Source organism: Protopterus annectens, chromosome 4.part0 (genome assembly GCF_019279795.1).
Source record: "Protopterus annectens isolate FY-2018-M chromosome 4.part0, PAN1.0, whole genome shotgun sequence".
Classification (NCBI taxonomy): Eukaryota; Metazoa; Chordata; order Ceratodontiformes; family Protopteridae; genus Protopterus; species Protopterus annectens.
In genome coordinates, this window is record NC_056733.1 from 1,698,585,462 (window position 1) to 1,698,608,094 (window position 22,633).

Genomic DNA, 22,633 nt, shown 5'->3' on the forward strand with positions numbered 1-22,633 from the left:
AGTGCCTAGCTCCAGTCATTGCATTTTACAGGCAAAGAAATATTAAAATATACCCATACCTGGATGATTGTCTAATTCAGGCAGAAAGCCATGACATACTATTAATCCATCTGGCATTTGCAAAGAAATTACTAACCTCTCTGAGGTACACCATAAATGAAAAGAAATCACATCGAGTACCCTGTTAACAAATTGTATTCCTGGGAGCAAGCTTGAATACAACTTCCTATATGGCCTACCTCACGCTGGAGAAACAAGTTCACTTGACAGCCTACTTCAAAAAACTGGCCACAAAGACACAGCTGTCTGCAAGGAAAATACTGCAAGCCCTGGGGTTCATGACCTCTTGCATTCTACTAATTCCATATGCAAGACTGCATGTGAGGAAACTACAATGGTATCTAAAATGCCTATGGTGTTAACATTCTCAGGACCTAGAATCAAGGATTCATATCATACCTTGTCTAAAGATAGAGTTCCTTTGGTGGGCAGAGGCCTGCCACCAAAACAAGAGACTGCCATTCACTCTACACCCTGCCGCCCAAATCCTAACAACAGACACATCAGACTATGCATGGGGGGGCTCACTTGGCAGGGCAGTGCATTCAGGGCAAATAGAACCCGAGCCAAATGCACCTGCATATCAATCAAAAAGAAATGTTAGCTGCACAGAATGCTCTGACAGCCTTCAAGGACCACATTCTTCTAGGACAATTATTGGTAAAGACAGACAACACCACTGTTATGTGGTACATAAACAAGCAGGGGGGACTCACTCATACCCTCTCTGCAGACTAGCCATGGCTCTGTGGAATACAGCCTTGAGCTACTAAGTGCACCTACAAACTAAATTCCTGCCAGACTTGCTAAATACACTGGCAGACGACCTAAGCAGAAATCTCATGGACCCACATGAGTGGAAAATGGATCCAATGATATTCAACATTTTGAGAAACCAATGGGGGAGCCCAGAGATGGACCTGTTTGCCACCCCTCAGAACTACCAATTGGATACATTCTGTACAAGGACTCCCCAAAGACAAGCTTGGAAAGTGAATGCCCTGTACTTCACATGGAAAAACCTATCAGTTTATGCCTTTTCCCCTCTGCCTCTCCTCTCCAGAGTGCTACTAAAGATCAAACAGGGCAAACCAAGGATGATACTTATTGCACCAGACTGACCACGCCAACACTGGTACCCCCTCGTGCGCAGTGTGTCACTTCTGGAACCATGGCACCTGCCTCAGACTCCTGCCTTGCTGTCCCAGCAGGCGGGCCAGATTCTGCACCCACAGCTTCAAATCCTGAATCTTGCAGCCTGGCTAATTTCATGATCTCTCCATTACCATCCCTCAGTAAACAAGTGATGGATGTCATTCTGGAGGCATGGAGGCCTAGTACTAGAAAATCCTATGCTGAAAAATGGAAAAGATTCTGTTCCTGGAACAAAACACAGGGGATGGACACAACAGTGCCCAATTTACTGCACATTCTTATTACTTAACTGAGATGCTTCACAAGGGCCTTTCCTTTTCTTCCATTAAAATTCATGCCTCTGCCATTTCAGCTCATTATAATACAGAGCCACCTTTCTTCTCTCATCCACTACTGAAGCAATTCCTCAGAGGGGCCAAAAACTTAAGACCACCTGGGAGAGCCCCTACTCCAGCCTGGGACCTTAACTTTGTATTGGAAAAGCTCACTCTACCTCCCTTTAAGCCAGCTGCAAATGCAGAGTTGAAATTCCTTTCTTGGAAAATAGCCTTCCTTCTAGCCATCACTTCAGCAAGAAGGGTGTCTGAATTACAGGCCCTCATGGCAGTGGAGCCTTTCATTATTTTTCATGCAGACAGGATGTCCCTCAGGACCAATCCCTCCTTTATGCCCAAGGTGGTATCCAGTGTGGCCCTTAATCAGTTGATTCATTTGCCAACCTTTTTTTCTAATCCACAGAACAAAGGGGAACGAATACTGCACTCCTTGGATGTGCACAAACAACTTAGATTTTACTTGGATAGGTCTAAGCCTCTCAGGAAATCTGAACAGCTGCTGGTTGCATTTGCTGCAGGGGCAGAGGGGAAGGCCATTTAAAAGCAAACCATTTCTAAGTAGATAGGCCATTGCATTAATTTCTGCTGTAAGCACCATGGAAAACCTACCCCACAGGGGATAAGACCACATTCAACCAGGGCTGCATCTACCTCTACAGCCTTTCTCAGAGGTGTCCCTACCAGGGACATCCTAGAAGCTGCTACCTGGAGTTCTGCACATACCTTCACCAAGCATTACCATGTGCCAATTTTTTCTAAATCCAGAGCTGGTTTTGCCACTGCAGTCTTGCAGGGCCTTATAGCTGGTCCTAATGTTATCTAATTGCCTCCTCCCTTCCTTAGCTTTGGGAATCTACCCAAATGTAATGACTGCAACAGTGAAACGCGAAGAACATAGTACAGTTGTGTACACCTACCATAAATGTAGATGTTCGAGTGTATTCACTGTTGCAGTCTTAGTTACCCTCCCTCCAGCCCCCTGATTTCTATTGACTATACTTCTATTCTTTCTTACTATGCTTAAAGCTTTCTAGTGTATTTGCTTTTTTGTTGGAGGAGTAACGTTATATATAATTGCTTCCCATTATGGGGGCACCTGACATCTGGGGCAAGAAAAACTGATGCAATGGCATCGGCTGCATGCTTTATACCCCTGACTACCTGATGTCATGGAAGATGAGATGGCAACTGACGCAGGACCCAAGACTTTGATAATAAGGCTGACTGAGGACTACCTGCAAGCAGATAACCCTAATGTAATAACTGCAACAGTGAATACACTCGAACTTCTACATTTATGGTAAGTGTACACAACTGTACTTTCCTCTAGGTAGGCATTGCATCCTTTTTGAGTTACACAGGAAGTTCTGTTACTAGCTAATATATAGCACAGGACCCTTCTGCTGGTTATTTGTACATGAGGAAGGTCTAGTGCAACATATTGCTTTACCAGCCTTGATGTGAGTTTTTTTCAGGATGAAGAGTGAGACAGCTCCTCTTTTGTTCCCCTTCTGCACAGTAGCTGATTTAAACCTGTGTAAGGTATTGTATAGCCCTGCACAGCCAGAGTGCTCTTTGCCATCAAAAACAATGTCTCAGTCACTGCACAGATGTCCACATCCTCCATGGTACGAAGGGTTTGTAGGTCGTGAAGTTTCTTGCTTGGGCTGCTAGCATTGATGAGTAACACCTTAATATTTTCCTTTGATTGATTCATTATGTTTGTAGGTTATCAGATTGGCATAGCCTAAAAAAAAAAAACACTGTGGGGATAGATAATGTCCTTGCCAACAAAGGAATCCCTATAGGAGACAGATGTTGGCCATCCCTTGCAAAGCAATGTCATCTGTTGATCATATCCTCTCAGGCTGACAAATACTGGACCCCTTTGAATGGCACCAAAAACTAATCCGATTATTGAAGTTAATTATTTTTTGCTCATATGGCATCATGCTTTGAGAAGGTAGAATGTTGCTCAATGCTGCATAGTGCTATGGACACTTAGTGTGAGAGCTCCATCATGTCTCTCTTCATATAGTCCAAGGAGGTACACTTCAAGTCATTGACACAGACATGAACTATGACAGAGTCATACTGGTACTTGTTGTTCAAGGACTTCTGTGCATGTGTGATCTAATAGATCCTGGCACCAAACAAGCAACTAACCATGACTCTTTCCTTGCTCATCTTGGTAAGAAGTACATCTGTATGTCTTATAATGGTGTCACCTCTAACAAGAATGTTTGGTTGGGTTCTTGCAGATTCAGTATCCATAACTTTGTGACTCCTTGTGCTATGTGGGAAGGTAGGCTTAACTTGCTGAGTGTGCTTTATGCCTGTGTTTTGTTTTAGAGGTCTTTGAGGTTAAGGCAAGTTAATCTTTAGGACCTCAGCATATGATGGATTATGTGTATTGTGATGGCCTTGAGAAGGTGTGGTTTGTGATGTACTGCTGACAATTTTGATGTCTGAGTTTATTGCGTGTTACATTTTTGCCTCCAGTGGCATTATATATGTTGTATAAACCACAAAATGGGAAGGCCAGAAATACAAAAAGCGGTCACTTTATTAAAACACAAAAAAACTTGCAAATCTCTAGCACCTTGGCTAAAATAAGTCTTTTACAGAGTGTAACCCACAGTCAACCTATCCTTCTTAAATACCCCCATCAGATCAATTAAGCAATTAAGCAATTAATCAATAATTAAAAAAAACCAATCACAAAAAAAACATTTCCACATTACATTATATATGTGCATCTTTCACATACTGTGTTATGCTGTTTAAGTAATAGATGATCATCAAACAGCATGAAACATTTCTTAACATTGTATCAAGATACCAATTTCAATCAGGCTGGCAACAGAACTTGTGGGGAAGTGCTGGTCCATGATTTGGACAGGAATGATTCACGGGGCAGGGGTGACTACAACAGCCCGGAGTTCGGTTTGTTCTGGATAATATTTGGGTCGACTCGCTACTGAAAATATAAAGTTCAATAAAAAACAACTAGCCTGGAAAACTTACTCTGCCACCAGAAGGAATCAGCAAACAAATTTTACCAAAAACTCACTAATTTAGTACTAAAATCAGTTCAAGCAGTACATGCTCTCAGTATTAGGTAATATTATTAAAGGTATTTTAGCCTGGTGAATAGTTTAAAAGGAGATACTTTGTAAAATAATACTTATGTGTTGACTGTCAACAGCCAATAAAAAAGGAGAGGGAGGGAATTATGCTGTCAAGTTATAATATGGGGCAAGCAGCAACAGATATACTGGGAATAAAACTAAACAGAGTAGGTGACAAGGAAAGTTATGTCTGAGCCGACTTGCCTGAAACTTCCTTAATGCAAACACTAGTCCTGAACTAGCTTGGGATACACATAATACATAAAAATGAAACTAGGGTTTAATACCAACAGTTAATCCACTTAAATAGCAAAATGTTATGCAGCTATGTACTGGTATTAAAAACATAGTCTTAAAGACATTAGCTAAATCTAATACAGAATCTTAAAATGAACTGAACTAAAAACAGATCAAGAAATGAAAATTAATAACTTATATGTAATGGAACTATAACAATACAAAAGTAATTTAAAAGACTTCAGCAAGTAACAGCTTTGGAATTCTTACACCCTTGTTCTGAGCTGACTGGCCTGGAAATGCCTTACTACAAAAATGCCTTACTACAAACACTAGTCCTGAACTATCCTGGCATACACACAGTACATGACAATGAAACCAGGGTTTAATACCAACAGTTAGTCCAATTAAATAGCAAAATGCAATGCAACTATGTACTGAAATTACTAATATAGTTTTAAAGACCTTAGCTAAAGCAGGTACAGACTTAGAATTAATTAAAACAGAGAAAGACATGAAATATCATAACGTATCTCTCTTTCTGTATGCAATGGGAATTATAACAATACAGTAGCTTATACAATCAATGTAACTAGAGTTGTAATATGGTTCTACTTGTTGGTCAACTCTGAGATATGACAAGACCCCCCTCAAGGTACATCTGAGCCTAAGTCAAGCTCAGGCCCACATAAATTATTACATCTCTACAGGATCCAGCGCTATGGATTACTGCTACAGTCACAGTCAGATTTTCACAAAAGACTTGTGATTACTTTTGTGTGTGTGTGTGTGTGTGTGTGTGTGTGTGTGTGTGTGTGTGTGTGTGTGTGTGTGTGTCTATACACAGGAGTAGGAGGTGGAAACAAGTACTTACATTCAGGTATTGTGTCGTCTCTTATATAGTCAAAAACTGGAGAGGGCATTATGGGATACCACTGCATGTTTTAAAGTCAGGGCTCATCTAACTTCAGGAATATGACATAATGTAATGACCCTTAAAGTGAACCTCAACAAAGATGTCTCCTTAACTCATCCAGACCTATGTAAGTTACCTGGGACCTTCATGTCTTTGTTAGCTCTAAGACTGTGCCTAGCATGTCACGCAAAACATTCAGTGAAGAGACTCTTATTACACCAGCATCCTGGCACCCTCAAGATGCCTTTTGTTTATGAACACTGGAATAAACCATGTAACAGTTTAAATCCAATAAACAAAGAATGGAGAGGAGTCAAGCCGAGGACTGTAAATAATGTATAAAGCACTTTCATCTGAGATAAAAAGAGACTTCATCAGAACAACTAACTTTTTAACACAGACCATATTAATAGCTACTACACAGTATCTGATTGGTTAATAAAACAGCATCTTCCCTCCTACTTCCTACTAAACTTAAATTAACCTAATTTCCTGCTAAGAAATACAAATATATTTTAACAAGTAAAATATTTTATATGTACACAAACACGAAACAAATCATATAAATCAAAAATAAAAAAAAAATAAAGTCATGAGAAACATACCACAGGTGTCCTAAACCCCCCCCCCCCCAAAAAAAAAAATGACATGCTTAGACTATACAAAATGACAGCCATAAAAAACTTTTTAAAAAATACATTATTCATCAGACATTTATATAAATAAATGATAACCAACTCAATAGTAATGTTAAACTTGCTGATATGAAAATGTGTAATTATACCATTCAGGACCATTTGTGCCAGTTCTTTCCCCCAAACAGATATTCGGTTATCAAACATTCAAATTTTACATAACAAAGGCAACCTTCAACTTTAGTACACTACTGATGGACAAAGATGGAAGTTTAAGAACATTGCTTTATTTTTAAGATAAAGAACATCAATGGCAAAACCTCTGCATTTTCTCAGCAAAAGAGTAAGTGCCTGAGAGGAGAAAGCATACGCAGTGCTGTGGAGTTTGATTCTGCGGGTAATGAGAGTTTGTGTGGCTTCTGAGTAGTGTCATAGGCTGTACGAGGAAGTTTTTTTGTGACATCTAACTACAAGGGGAGTGAATTTGTAGAGTTGCAATAGTAACAAATTAAAAAAAAATTGTTGTAATTTAAACTGGAAATGTTTTAATCCATAAATGTTCCGTTATGCGCTGTAAAATGTAATGATGTCAAAAGATGAAAAAAGCAACACCACTCTGATGCATCAGGTGCAGTATAATGCCTCTGTATGATGTCAGAGTGAATGTATACACCGGGGTGATGCTATAAACATGCTGTTGTTACAATGCAGTACATCTTCATGCAAACATATTTTATCTTTCTATATACTTACACTTTCCTGTTTTCTTGTCAGTTTCCAGTGCCTCAACAGACTAGCTGGTATTTGCTCTGGGGGTGATGTATTTACTGTAGTTCATTTATAAGACACAGACTGGTATGGAACCAGTCTGCCCATGAAGCTTTCTTAAGGTTCATAGGTTGATAGGTTCATAGGAAATTACTAGGCTAACAGTTCAAGAGCTCCTACCAGCCTAAATAGTTTTATCTAGATTTTACCCAATTTTTCTATTCCTATGGGGAAAGATAACAAGGTTTAGCAAGTGGAGTTATGACTATTTTTACAGACTGCATCTGTCCATAAGGGATGTGACGCCCATGCCCTGGCCCAGCAATCAAGGAGCCTCATCCTCCCCACTAACACCAGAGAGGGCATCTCATATATGAAGAAAGGATAACAAATACACCCAGTAAAGTGCAATTTCCCTTAAGAGCACACAGAGATCACAGTCAGTCAAGGGCTGGTCGCTCCCTTGCTCCCCAGGTCCCCAATAAAACTCCCCACTAGCACAGCTATAGGGTCCAGATCTTAGACTAGCTGGGCAAGCTAAAATCTCCAGCACCATCTCTGTCCAATCAGTGCTTTGTGTCCCTGCCCAAGTAGCTGACACACACACACTTTGAGATAAGAGTTTACACAACCACACAGACAATTCTGGGGAAGGCTGGCACAGGTTCTCCAGCTGTTCCCCTTTTACCCAGACTATACGGTAGTACCACTTGCCACCACCCAGCTAATATTTATCAGCTACTCAAAGTCCCTTAAAAGGGTGTCCAGTTATTACTGTGCGATATTATTATCCACTTGGTAGATGTGATTTAACAGTCAAGCTTATTTGGAGTAACTTGGCATGTAAACTCTATAAATATGCAATGTACTCTAGAACTTAAATTATCTCTACACAAACCAGCCACAGCTAAAAGGTTTTAAAATATTTAATAATAAATCATTAAAACCACAATACAATACTTTCTACTACACTGTCAGTGTCAGTCAAGAGTTCAGAGATCACACAGAAATACTTAAAATAATTAAATAGTACAGTTCTGACATCACAGAAAAAACACTTAGTCTAATCTTTCTAGGTTCTAGCTTTCACTAAAAGAAAACACAAGTCTAAGATAACTTACATAAGACAACAGGCAGAGTACTGTGAGTTGGATAATCAAGACAAAAATGCTTAATGGTTTCTGATTCTCTCTGTTTAAATTGCTGTTGCAGTTCTGATAAACATTGCATCATATTTTACACTTTCCTGGAGTTCTCAGGCTACACATTAACTACATTTACATTCTTAACATCTCCCTTTTGTTATCTTGCAGTTGGTCAGGAACAGAGCAATAAAAATACATTTGCATGTTTAAATCTAGCAATTTAACTCTTCGTTAAAACAATAAAAATAATTTCTTCATCTAGACTTTTCAGCATCACTGTCTACTTCAAAGGGTCACCACATGCTTTACTTTGGTCAGTAGAGTGCACTGTTGTCACATTTATTTCCAGTTCCACATTTAACAGTATTTCTTTAAATTTAAGACAACAAGCCTGTAGTTTACATTTATATTTACAAATGACAGAATTATCTGCACAATTCTGTCTGGCTAGGCTGGCAGCATTCACCCTTCTCTACCAGTCTTCACAAGGGACATGAGCATTATCCCACAAGTGAAGTTGTGATTTCCTATCCATTGGTCTAGACTGTACTTGAAGATGGCCAAAGAAGTGCTCTGAATGAATAGGAAGCTTATTCCAGAGGATGTGCAATCTCTGGGACACATATCTGTCTCTCCAGCATGATCTATTCATGTCAGAGATCAGGTTTAGATCTTTGGAGTGGGCAATCCTCATGCAGTTAGTTTTGCGAATATGCAACATTACCATCGGGGATGGATCAAAGGATGCCTTGTAGGTAAAGCACATATCACCCTTCAATAATCAGTATGAAATGAATGCAGAGATAGGCCTTTTAATCAGACCACATATGACGTCTAGGTTATACCCTGTATTTCTTTGCTGAGAAACCTCTGAAGATGCTCCAACTGTTGCAGGTGCCTGGCAAGATACATGGCATTGTACTCCATTACTGGTTTGATGAGGGCTGATTACAGTAGTACTATGATATCCTTAGATATGGATGCCATACCTATACTTACAAGTTGAGCCACCTAGAAGGATTTGGTCACCATCATGGACACGTAGTTTTTATAGTTCAGATTACTATCTGAATACCCATATCTCTCAACACTGGATCTACTCTTGGAGGGGATGCTATCAATGTTGTACTATGCAGGGGTATTTGATTTTCCAAATGGTATTATTATTATGCACTTCTTCACATTTAGTTTGAGACCATCACTCTGACACCAATCACTATTCTGCATCAGTCCTTTCTGTAGGATATTAACATTGTGTGGGGAGTCAATGATTGGCCCAAACTTGTAGTCGACAACAAATCTGGCCACCCAAATGCCATCTGCAATTACCTACACATCTGAAAAGTTTATCCTAAGCAAGAGGGGCCTAGCACTGAGCTCTGTGTTATATCACCGGTGACTGGCCTCTTGCTGGATGTGGATTCCCCCACTCTAACAATGAGTCCTATCCATAAAGCATTTGGCTATCCATCTGGTGAAAAGAGGTTTATGCTCAGTTTTGTAAGTTTATCTCTAATACCCAAGTGGGGTATTGTGTCAAATGCCTTGGCCAGGTCAAGGTACAGTAAGTGGTATACACTGTCTTACCCTCATCCGTGGTATTGGTGACCTTCTCAAAGAAGTTCACCAGGACCTGCTTTGGACAAAGCCGAATTGAGTTGGGTCTAGAATCTGGAGACTTCCTATGTCATTGTCAATCAGGTCCACGATTATCGTTTCCATAGCCTTGCATATGAAGCTAGTCAGACTTATGAGTCAGTAGTTTCCTGGGTCAGTTGATGGTCTCTCTTTGTGCAGAGGGATGATTGTTGCTGTTCTCTACTCTACTCGGACAAAACCTGTCTGGAGATTGTGGTTAAATAGAAATCTAAGCGGGTATGCTAAGTCATGTTTCAAGCTATATAACAGGCACTCTGGGATTCCACCAGGGCCCATCAATGCCATGTTTCTAGCTTTGGAGACCACAGTGATGTGATGACCTGTTGTTTTGTGATAACAGGCAAAGGAATGGTAGGGGGGTATTTTATGGGGAGTGATCGAAGATGATGAGAGGGTGAAATCTGAGCTGAATTTATGGGCCAGTAGGTTTGCTGCTTCTGCTGCATGATTAGGTAGTGCCATCTGCAGCCAGCTCAGCACATTGTTGAGTATTTCCCTTAAGATTTCAGACATAACTAAAAAATGATCTGTGGTTATCCCTTGCTTGGGAGGCTATTTTAGTCTCGTATTTATTTATTTATTTATTTCCAGTTTGATGACCGGGGAGGTCCACTGGGCTCAAAGGGCCCATTTTCAGTGGAGGTCCGGGGAGAAAAGCTCCAATAATAGATAGTACAAGGTCCATAATATGAAGTACAATACATAATGGAAATAGAAACAAACTAAGCAAATTTTACATACAAAATAGCAAAAATTAAACAAAAGTTAAACAGCAGCTTGGAGAAGGGTATAAAGCATATTTAAATGTTTAGTGGTTGAGAACAGTAGTATAAGGTTAAATTAATACAGAGGTTTAAATCATCTGAGAATGATATAGAAGTAATATTAGCATGGATGAGTTCTTTATGCATAAATATTAGCATAAGTTAAATTAATACAGAGGTTTAAATCCTCTGAGAGTGGTATGGAGGTAACATTAGCATGAAGGCAGTACATAGGGTTAATCAATAGTGTGTAAGGAAGAACAAACTTTGTGTGTAATAAAGTATTTAAGTATTAAGCAGGTTAGGTAGGTGGAGTGCAATTGCATTTCCATTTTTGGGATAGGTAAGAATGCAGCTGGGTTTTGAAGTGTTCAGAGTTCTCAGAAATTCTTAGAGATGGAGGGAGAGAATTCTATTTTTTGGTGACAGAAAAGGCTAGGAGAAGCTGACCAGTGGGATGGTTTGGTTTATAAACAGAGATTAGATTTTGGTGGGTAGATCTTAGAGTTCTGTTTGGGGAGTATAATGTTAAGATGTTTGTTAGTGCTGGGCATATAGTTGGTTTGAAAATAAGCTTGTGAGTGGTGATGAGTTGGAGGTAATCAAGGTAGTTTGGAAGTTCTAGCCATTGCAGCTGGTGGGGAGGTTTACAGTGGAGTATTTGGAAGTGGTGGCGAACTTTGAGATTTTATTATAGGTTCATAGTTCATAGGTAGATACTAGGCTATCTGCCCAAAGGCATTTATAAGCCTATCCCGAATGTGTTGGCTTTCGCCACCCCCTTAGATTAGTTCCCTGTGCCTCTGTCCAGCAGAGCCACTGAAGATACACTTTCTGTTTCCCATCCACTCATCAAGGTTTCTCTTGAAGAGTGTGAGCAAGGAGGTCTGCCTAATGTAGATTAGAATCTTGTTCCAAAGCATGGGACGTCTCTGGGACAGAAATCTATCCCTCCAGCATGTTCTATTTATTGTTGTGGTGAGGTTTAGATCCCTTGAGTGTGTGGCTCGAGGGGATAAGGTTTTCTTTAGGCGGAGCATGTCCATCAATTCTGGGTTGGACATGGCCTTGTATATCAGGCAGAGATCACCTCTGAGTAGCTGGTATTCAACCAAGTACAGCTGGAGTTTCTTCAGTCAAGCTGCATAGGGCATCTGTTTGAGGCCAGTGATCCTCTTGATGAGGTACTTCTCTGGGCTTTCCAGCTGTTGCAGGTGTCTTGTAAGGTAACAGAATTCTAGTTTAGAAGAGATGGAGGAAGATAGGTTGGTTAGTAGGGGAGCACCATACATTTTTGAAGGTAGTAAGAAGGTAGTGGCGAGGGTCTGTCTTGTTGAGGGGAGAGGAAGTGGGAGTTTCTGTACAGCATGACAAGTTTCTGATGGGTTTTCTTTATATTTAGGTGAATATGGGTATCAAATTTTAGGTGTTCGTCAATAGTAACTCCAAGAAGTTTAGCAAATAGAACAACTTCTATAGTGGAGTTGGCAAGGCTTGTACTCTTAAAAGAGGTTTTGTCTAGGTCGATAGATTCTGAGGGAGAGAATAGAAGGATCTTTGATTTGTTGGCATTCAAAGAGAAGTGATTTTGGAGCATCCAGTTCTCAGTAGTTGAGAAGGCAGTTTGAGTTTTTGTTTGGAGCTCAGGGAGGTTTGATGCAGAGCAAATTAAAGTTAAGTCATCTGCATATTGTACTATCTTAGTGTTAGGAATGGCTGCATGGAAATCATGAATGAAGATATTGAAGAGCATAGAGCCAAGAATGGATCCCTGGGGTACCCCAGTTGGGGTGGGAAGGAAGGCTGAGGTGCTAGTCTTCCATTTTACTGCCTGAGATCTGTCAGAGAGGTAGCTGCTGAACCAGATAGTGGTGTTTTGTAAGAGGTTAAGATTGGAAAGGTGGTGAAGAAGGTGGGTATGGTAGACTGTGTCGAAAGCCTTGGAGAGGTCAAGGAAGACTGTGAATACAAGTTCTCCTGAGTCACAGGCATGATTTACGATGTCTAGAAAAGAGAGAAATGCTGTTATTGTGTGCTATGGCCAGGATGGAACCCATGTTGTGTTGGGGTGAGGAGTTGGTTATGTGTAATGAATGGCATGAGCTGGAGGTGGATGCATTTCTCAAGAAATTTTGAAATAGGGGAGAGAATCGCTATCGGTCAGAAGTAGGAGATGTTATTATTTTTGCTTCCTTTATGGAGGGGTAGGATAAAGGCTGCACACCACAGTTTGGGGACATATGATTCTTGTATGGAGCTGTTGATGAGTATGTTAATGGGGATGGCGATGCTGTCTGTTGCAATTCTTAAAAAGAGTGAGTGGATATTGTCAGGGGCACTGGCGCAAGACTTAAGTTTAGAGAGATGTTTTTTATATATGAGGTGGGGATGGGTTTGAGGTGGAATATGGGAGGAGAGTTTGGGGTGGAAGGTTGGGCAGACGGTTTGATTTGGGGGGGAGGTGTTTTTGTTTGGGAATGTTTTAGTGAGTTCTGCTATAGAGTTAGTAAAGAAGGAGTTGAACAGAGTAACTATTTCTGGGTCAGATTTACTAGTGTCAGGGTAAGGATTGTTTTTGGTACCTGGGTTGAGAAGTGAGTTGATGGATTTCCAGAATTGTTTGGGGTTAGAGGAGTGGTTAGGCTGGAGTTTGATATATTATGCTTTTTTGTCTTGTATGATACATTTTTTTACTAAGTTGTGGAGTTGTTTATATTTAAGAAGGGTGTCAGGGTGCCTGTTATGATGGTAGAGTTTCCAGGTCTTGTCCCTTTGTTGCATGAGTGTTTTGGTATCTTTACTAAGACAAGGGGCGGAATTGGTTTTTATACATTTTATTCTTGGAGAGGCTTGGGAGTTAAGAGTGTCTAAGAATGTTGAGTTGAAGAATTCGACAGCACTGTCCAGAGGTAGAGTTTTTAGAGTGTCCCAATTTATCAGTTTGAGAGAATTGGAAAAAGTTGTAGGGTTAAAGTTATTGAGATTCCGAGTATGGATAAATTGGTGTAGATGAGGAGAGGAGGGGGTGCTCTATGGATGAAGGCAGGTAAGTGATCACTGATGGAGTCTGATAAGGTTCCAGTGTGGTAGATTTTGTTTGGGTAGGAGACAGGGATCCAGTCCAGTATGGAGCATGGAGAGTTATTTTATTAGGTCTGATTATAGCATTTGTGAGTTGAGTGAAATTGCATAGATTGATTGAAATGGTGGGGTTACTGGCAGTAATTTTGTTCCAGTCAATGTTCACATATCCTAGGATGTATGTCTCAAGCTTGATATTATATGAGACCCATAGAAGAATTTCCTCAAGTGTATTAATGTTGTTTCCAGGAGGAATATAGACGGCTGTAACAGAAATGATTTTCTGGTTATTTAGTTTGAGATTTACTATGACTAGTTCAGCATTGTTGAACTGTGGAATAGGATTTTGGTAGGGGGGAATGTAGAGTAGGCTGGAGTAGATTAAGGCTACTCCTCCACCCTTCATTTTTAGGCAGTCTTGTCTAAGTACTTGAAACCCTGGGGGTAGTATTTTAGACTCTGAAATGTTGGGTTTTAGCCATGTCTCAGAGACAGCTGCTATGTCAGGTTGGGTATGGGATAGCCAAGTGTGGAAGTGGGTTAATTTGTTTCTTAGACTCTGGGTATGAAGGTCAAGATCTTGAGGTATTTATGGTTGGTAGTATGGGTGGTAATGGGGGGAGATGGATTGCTGCTGGTACTAGGTCCTGGGTTGTGGTGTATGTCTCCTGCTAGGCATAGGTAGTTAAATGGGAATGAAAGCAGGGGTTTGGATTTGCTCCTCGAGCTTTGGGAGGTACAATAGTGCTTTGGGAATATGACGTTTCATTGAGGAGGATAGGAGTTTTAGTTTAAAGCAGAGGAGTGGGTTTGGAAGCACTAGGGTGGAGGATATAGTGTGGAAATAAGATATGGCAGAGTTATGATGTGTGTTGGGGATGATGGTGGGGTGAAGAGGGGATAGGAAAGAAGGGGTAGTTTGTAAGCGGAATAGGAGGTAGCATGGTATAGAGGTATTAGGAGAAGTAGGCTAAGGGAAGGGATGAGAACGGTTTGAAGAGACATGGTGTGGTTTAGGTATAATGGAATTGTTGGGGGTTAGGTGTTGAAGATGTAATAGGATTATTGGTGACAGTGTAGGAGGGAGGAGTATGGAAGTGTATCTAGAGCTTTAAGGATTAGGGATCGGGAGGGGTGAGACAGTATTGGAGGATGGGGGGATAGTGAGGAGATGAGAGTGGATTAGGTGAGATGAAGGGAGGGGACTTATGGCTAGAATAAGTGTAGGAGCAGTGGGGGTGGGTGGGAATTGGGGGTAGGATAGGGAAGTGGAGTGAGCCCATGGGGCGAACAGAGCGGGTAGAGCCAAGGAGAAGGAAGAAGGCAAGACTGTGAAGAACAATCGGTGGTTAGGTAGGTAAGGTCAGAGGTAAGGAAAGTATGGAGAATGTAGCACTTGTTTACTGTAATTGTTGTTAGGTAAGAACAGAGAGGGTCAGAGAGATTATAGGCTAAAGGCAGGGTATTAATGCACATTTTAGAAAGGATTCGGTATTTGTTTAACCTGGGGGACAAAGTGAATACTATGCAATAGGTATGTGCTGCCACCTAGTGGGCAAGCAATAAATGACAGGAGCTCTTAGAGCAGTGTAGAGAAAGTTAAAAAGTAATTTAAGAAAAAAAAATAGTGGGTAAGAGAAGTCCACAGTAGGCTGCTAGCCATCGAGTGCAGGGCTAAATACAACAGTGACTGGTTAGAATATCTTTCCCATTAGGATACATACACTTTTGGCCAATTTCTTAGGACAGGCAAAGGAAGCTGAGAGAACAGTGGAGGATCCCTGCTTGGAGTTTCCTTTTTCTTGTCAGGAAGCCAGGTATATCTTGGGATGGTGGGAGGCTTCAGATTAGGTTATACACTGTAGGCAAACTGTAAGAAAAGGGGAATATATAAAGTATTAGCAAGATAATAGTATGGGGCTTAGCAAGTTAAATGAGTCAGTATAACATATTAAACAGGTAGTGGAATAGCCTAGAGGACAGTTTGAGATGAGGGTATGTGGGATTTACTAGGACAGGGAAGATGAGATGAGGGTGTGTGAGAGTACTAGAATAAGGAATGCTAGGGGGGCTTAGGATAATAGATTATTCATGCAACAGAACACAGAATTGGAGCAATCAACAGCTAAGTTCACAGAGCAATGAAATTAAGCATCCTAGCAGATTTGGTGCAGTCCATCAGCAAGTAGATACATTCACAGAGCAGTTAAAAACATCTTAAGCCATTGTTCTGTAAGAGCTGCATTCAGAATGAACATCAAATAAAGTACTGCATGGACAGTACATTAATTATTCACTCTATTATGTAACATAGACAGTAATTTGCAGCAGGACAAATAATTCAGTTCTTGGCAGTACAGCAATTTGAGGGAAGAAATGTACCACCGACTAAGATTTAGACATTAAGAACTTACAATGGAACACCAATCTAAAATAGTACACATGGGGGCAGTACATACAGTAAGAGAATGGGCCTGGTAAATGGCGCAGTGTGGGGGTATTAGGTACAGGTAGGATATACGACCTGTAACAAATAAAATGTTGGGCTCAGACTAGACAGCATTTAGTATTAGCCAGAGATACTGCGAGTAAGCGTGAACGTTTTAACAGCACTTTCACTATTTAGCTCCTGTAACATGTGCGAATAGTTTGGCTCAGGCTTGACAGCATTTGCTATTGGTCATGTTAATGCTAAGGAGCAGACCATTAAATGGTGTTTATAGTGATCAACCAGCTGTAAGCCAGCAGTATCTGTGTGGGCATTTGTAACGTGCTGTAAGTCAATCGGTAAAAACTTGCTGTATAGCAATTGTAGCTCTGTACTCCTTTGGCTTTATCAGTATGAATAAATTGTGCACGGCTCCCTAGATATGTAATATTCAGTACAACCCGATGTACGAATCTGTTAGGTCCAGGCAGAGCAGCACATGTAAAACTATGGGACAAACACTTTGGAACGAGCTAGTTCCCTGACTTGCCTGTTGAGACTAATGAGGGATTTTTTTGTGTTGTACAGCCTCCCACTTACTTCTAGACAGGAATTTCTTCCTTCTATTTAGCTTTTGAAAACTTAACCAGTTCACTGATTTGCCTGTTGAGACTTATGAGGGATTTTTTTCTGTGTTGTACAGCCTCCCACTTACTTCTAGACAGGAATTTTTTCCTTCTATTGTATAGTCTATGTATGCCAGGGGTCCACCTGGGTGACTTGTTTTTCAAGCTTGACGGGGGGGGGTTTAGTTCAGTCAGGTACTGTTGTTATTATGCAGTTATTTAAGTGATTGTACAGGGCATTTGTGTATACATTTGCATAGGCCTCCATATTTTTAGGGTTGGGGGAGCTTTAAAATTACCTATGCTATCACTTAATAGAAGGTGCTTTGCCTTGGAAAAATTCTTTAGAATTTTAGGGTTTGATGAGCGTTCTACTGTTACATTTATTTCAAAGGAGATCAATTTATGATCCAATCTTACCAATGACAACATTATGCTGCTGGTGGTGCCCTATGTTTGTGAGTACTATGTCAAGGATATTTGAGCCCTTAGTAGGAGTGCAGACCAGCTGTTCCAGAGCATTTGTTTTGACAAAGTCCAGGAATCTCTGAGCCTGCATTTTAGTGGTTTCCCAGCTTATGGAGAGGTAGTTAAAATCACCCATGAGTAGTGTGTTGGGTTGAATGGTGAGTGATTCTAGTAACGTCAGGTAGACAAACTTGTTTTCATAGTTCATGGTTGGAACCTGTAGCTAGCCATGATATGTTGGGGGATTTTGCCTGTGGTCAGCTGGACATGGAGTAGCTCAAGCGAGTCATCCTGCCTGACAAATCTAAAAAAGTGATTGATTTTATGTAAATGGCAACACCTCCTCCTTTCTTTTTTCCTTTTCAGAGGGTGGTCTTTGATCCGGATGTGTGAAAGGCATTGTAGCCTTGCACTGCTAGGGTGCTTTCCACATCCTTGAGCCAAATCTCTGTAACTTCACAGATGTTAGCATTCTCCAGGTCAAGGAGATCTTCCAGGGAGTAGTTTCTTGTTAACACTTCTAGCACTGAGCAGTAGTACCTTCAGCTTGGCATTAGAATAATTTGTTATGTTGGTAGATATGTTGGTTTGGCACTACCTAAAAACGGCAGTATGGGTGTGTCTAATGGCTAATGCCTTGGCCAATATTAAAAAGTTAGAGGTGAAAGTTCAAGCTTTGGTGGTCAGATTTACCCTTCCAGCAACTCTTCATCAAAACTGAAAATGAGAAATGGTAATAAAGCAAAAACGGGCAAAGATTTTGTGTTTTTACCTGAAATATCTGCAATCCAAAACCTCTAACCTCACACTGCATTAATATAGGCCTTATTTCAATAATGTATAAAGGGCTATGATATTAAAGTTAATTTTTCATAGACTCATCTGGATATCTTATCTTGCACTGTATAACCACCTCAGCTTTGACTTAGTAAGAGCCTGTTCAGGTAATTTAGTATTCTGAAAGTGTTTTATATTACAAACATATTCATCACTATTTCTTCTGCTGCTACGAAGCACTCTGGAGATATTATTTTACCTATTTCCTTTATAATGCTGTAGTGTATTTTTAATGATGTTCATCGTGCTATACTGCTGCAGTCATCACACTTGGATTATCCTGTCGTCAGGCGGTCCCGCAGTCAGCCGAATTCCATAGTCCTGGTCCGGCATCGGCTGTCGTCGCCTCTTCCCTGACGTCAGTGCGACAGGGGTATAAAAGAGACAGCCGACGCCATTTTCTTCAGTCTTTCTTGCCACGTGGTGCCCGAAGCAGAAGCAGTTCGCAAGTGCCGGTCAGCCAGCTCCTAAAATTTTCGAATCGAGTTTCAGCCCTAAGTCTTCTCTAAAGCTAAGTACCCTGTTGGGGAAACTTTTCTTGCCTCAGACCGATGTCAGACAAAGTTAATTACTGTATTTCTTGTGGGAAGCAAATACCTCATAAGGATTTTCTTTCTTATTGTATTCCTTGCCTAGGCCCAGACCACGACATCTCTGGTTGTCGGTTTTGTGCTAGGTTCAACAAACGTACAATTAAGCATCGGGCAGAATTCGCCCAGCATTATTTTGGCAGAAAATGTAACTATAGCATGCCGGCGGAGCAACCAACATCAGCAATGATTAAAAAACGCAAAGATAAGGACCGGCAGCCAAGGCCAAGACCAGACACCGAGGCCTCAGCAAGGCCAGATGCCGGTTCTCCGGTTTTCAGCGAGGCACCTTCGCAGCCCCTGACTACCGCTGATTCAGAAATTCTGACGGCATCCCAAACCGAAGCAGTTGGGCCTCAGGATCCGGTTCCACCTCACTCCTCAGACGCCAGCCCCGACGGGGAACTGGAAATTTTGGATAGGCCTTCGGTCTCTGAAGGTGTTTTCAAACCGACAACTGTCTCTGCCAAGCCTTATGCTAAGCTCAAAGCTCCCTTGAAAGTTAGAAAACTGGGGCCACACACCCTCCCACAGGCCCCTATGCCTAAAAAACAGATGCTTAAGATGGCTGAGGATTTAATTACCCTTATCAGGGGATCCCAACCCCCACCTGACAAAAGGCCTAGACTGGAGGAAGATTATCCTTCCTCTGACCAAGCATCCATTTCCTCAGGCAACTCTGACGACCAGGATTGCTCCTTCCCTCCTTATGAAGACTCAGATGCTGAAGAGTCCATTCCCTCTGTCTCCCCCCCTGAAGACTACTCTTTTGCGGAAACTTTACACACAATGAGGGAACACTTCCACTGGGAAGGCCAAGATTACTCTGACTCCAAGAAAAGACTCTGTGAGTTTCTTCTTCTTCCACAGCATAGACCCCTGGCAATTCCTCCAGTTTTAGACATTTTGGATGATGTTTTCTCTGAATCCAGTTTAAACCCAGATTCCTTACCTCCAGCACCAGCTAAACCAGACAGATACTACCGTGTTCCTGATACTCATAAGTTTCTATGCAAAAGCCCTAATGCAGACCCCAAGACCATTTCCCAGGGCCCCAAAGGGGTTAAGGCCTCTACTGCTAAGAATCCACTACCTTCTGAAAGAGATTCCATAGCATTAGAAAGATGAGGAAAGAAAGTGTATACATCTGCCACTTTGGCCATAAGGGCATTAAACTGCCAATTCCACATGCTAAAATACCAACAGCATTTGATTACACAGTTAAAGCAGAAACTGATCCCTCAGACAGATCAACTTGATTTGAAAGAGATGCAGGATTTGCTGCATGCAGCAGAACAGGTGGGAAAGCATACCTTACAGTGTGGTTTTGATTCACTGGAAGCCTCATGTAGAGCAGCTGTCACAGGGTCTGTCATACGTAGGCATCCTTGGCTTAAAGAACAAGCCTTACCAGAACATGTCAAAGCAAAGTTATTGGATGCCCCATTGCAGAAAGATGCGTTATTTGGTGTCAAAGCAGAGGAAGTTTTAAAGAAAATGGAAGAAAAAGCAAAATCTATGCAAACAGTTAAAGATTTTTTACAGGTACAACCTCCTCGTTTCAGCAGAAACTGGCCATCAAAAAACTGGTCCTTTCCTGCATCAGACAGACCCCAAAAAGGTAGGTACAGGCGCCCAAGGGGCAAAGGCCAGCCGCAAGGCTCTTTTAGGCCTAGACAATGGCATACAACTCAAAGAGATGAAGACAAAAGATCTCAACCCTTCAGGAAACAAACACAATGACTTCCCGCTTTGCCTGCCAAGCAAAATTGCCCTGGCAGCACCTTTGGGAGGGAAACTGGCTCTATTTCCACAAAATTGGCACATCATAACAAAGGACAAATGGATTCTGGACATTATTACCCGAGGCTACAGATTTCATTTCCACACTTTACCTCGGATGAGAGGCATGCCAAATCTGCCTCCAAACCAATGGGCAGAGGCTCAAAAGCAACTTTCAGCTCTCATGGATATGAAAGCAATTCAAAAGGTACCTACAAAGGAGCAAGGTCAAGGTTTTTACTCAAAACTATTTCTAGTCCCAAGAAAGGACAAAGCCTGGAGGCCCATCTTAGACCTCTCAATTCTGAACACATACCTGGAGGTACCCAAATTCAAAATGCTTACACTACAGCAGCTCCTTCCCATGCTGGGCAAGGAGTCTTGGCTGGTAACGTTGGACCTCAAAGAGGCATATCTGCATGTCCCTTTCAGACAAGATTGCAGAAGATACCTCAGATTTTTGGCAGGTACAACGCATTATCAGTTCTCTGCATTGCCCTTTGGCTTATCTACTGCGCCCAGAGTATTTACGAAATGCCTGGCATCAGTAATTGCATATTGCAGACAATGAGGAATACAAATTTATCCATATCTGGATGACTGCCTGATCCAAGCAGACAGCAAGGACATTCTATTACAGCATCTGGCTTTTGTAACACAGCTGCTCAGTTGCTTAGGGTACACAGTAAACAAAAAGAAGTCAAAACTAATACCCTCACAACAGATAATATTCCTGGGTGCCAGCTTAAATACAATGGCCCAGATGGCTTACCTCACGCCAGACAAACAAAAACAATTGACTCAATACTTCAAAAAGATAGCAACTTCTACCCAGCTCACTGCAAGGAAAATCCTGCAGGCATTGGGGTTCATGGCATCATACATTCAACTAATCCCATATGCAAAGCTGCATATGAGAAAATTACAATGGTACCTGAAAAGTGTATGGTCTCAACACAGGCACAGCCTCGAAACAAATATACCTATCATTCCCTGCCTTCAAAAAGAGTTCCTATGTTGGGTTCAAGCATGTCAAATAAACAAGGGTCTTCCTTTCGTCTCACCTCCAGCAAACCAAACCATGACAACAGATTCTTCAGACTACGCCTGGGGAGCACACATAGCAGGACAGTGCATACAAGGCAAATAGTCTGCAAAACAACTGCATCTTCACATCAACCAAAAGGAGATGCTAGCTGTGCAAAATACACTGACAGCCTTCAAGGACCTCTTGCATCCAGGACAACTTCTAATAAGGACAGACAACACCACAGTTATGTGGTACATAAACAAACAGGGAGGAACATACTCCTACCCTTTATGCAGACAGGCTATGACCTTATGGAACACAGCATTGACCTACCAAGTACAACTACAAGCACAATTCCTGCCAGGAAAGGAAAACATATTGGCAGACGAATTAAGCAGAAATATGGCAGACCCTCACGAGTGGAGACGACACCCACAAGTATTTTCAATGATAACTCAAAGATGGGGATGTCCAGACATATATCTATTTGCCTCCCCCAACAATTGCCAATTACAAAAATTCTGCACAAGGACTTATCACTCCCTAGCCTGAAAAGTGGACGCTCTATCATTCAGTTGGACAGCACTGACAGTCTATGCCTTCCCTCCACTACCTCTATTGACCAAGGTATTATTGAAGGTCAGATCAGAGAGACCGCAAATGATCCTCATTGCTCCGGACTGGCCATGCCAGCACTGGTACCCACTACTAAGGAACTTGACTCACAGCCCTCCATGGATCTTGCCTCAATTCCCACTACTATTGACTCAGAAAAACTATCAAACCCGTCACAGCCAGCTCAGAACTTTAAATTTAGCTGCATGAAGAATTCCTTAAATTATCAATCAACACCTCTCTCAAAGGACGTCCTGAATGTCATTTTGGAGGCCAGGAGGCCCAGCACCAGGAAGACTTACTCAGACAAATGGAAAAGACTTTGTGCATGGCACCAGGCTAAAGGTCAAAATCCTCGGATACCAAACATT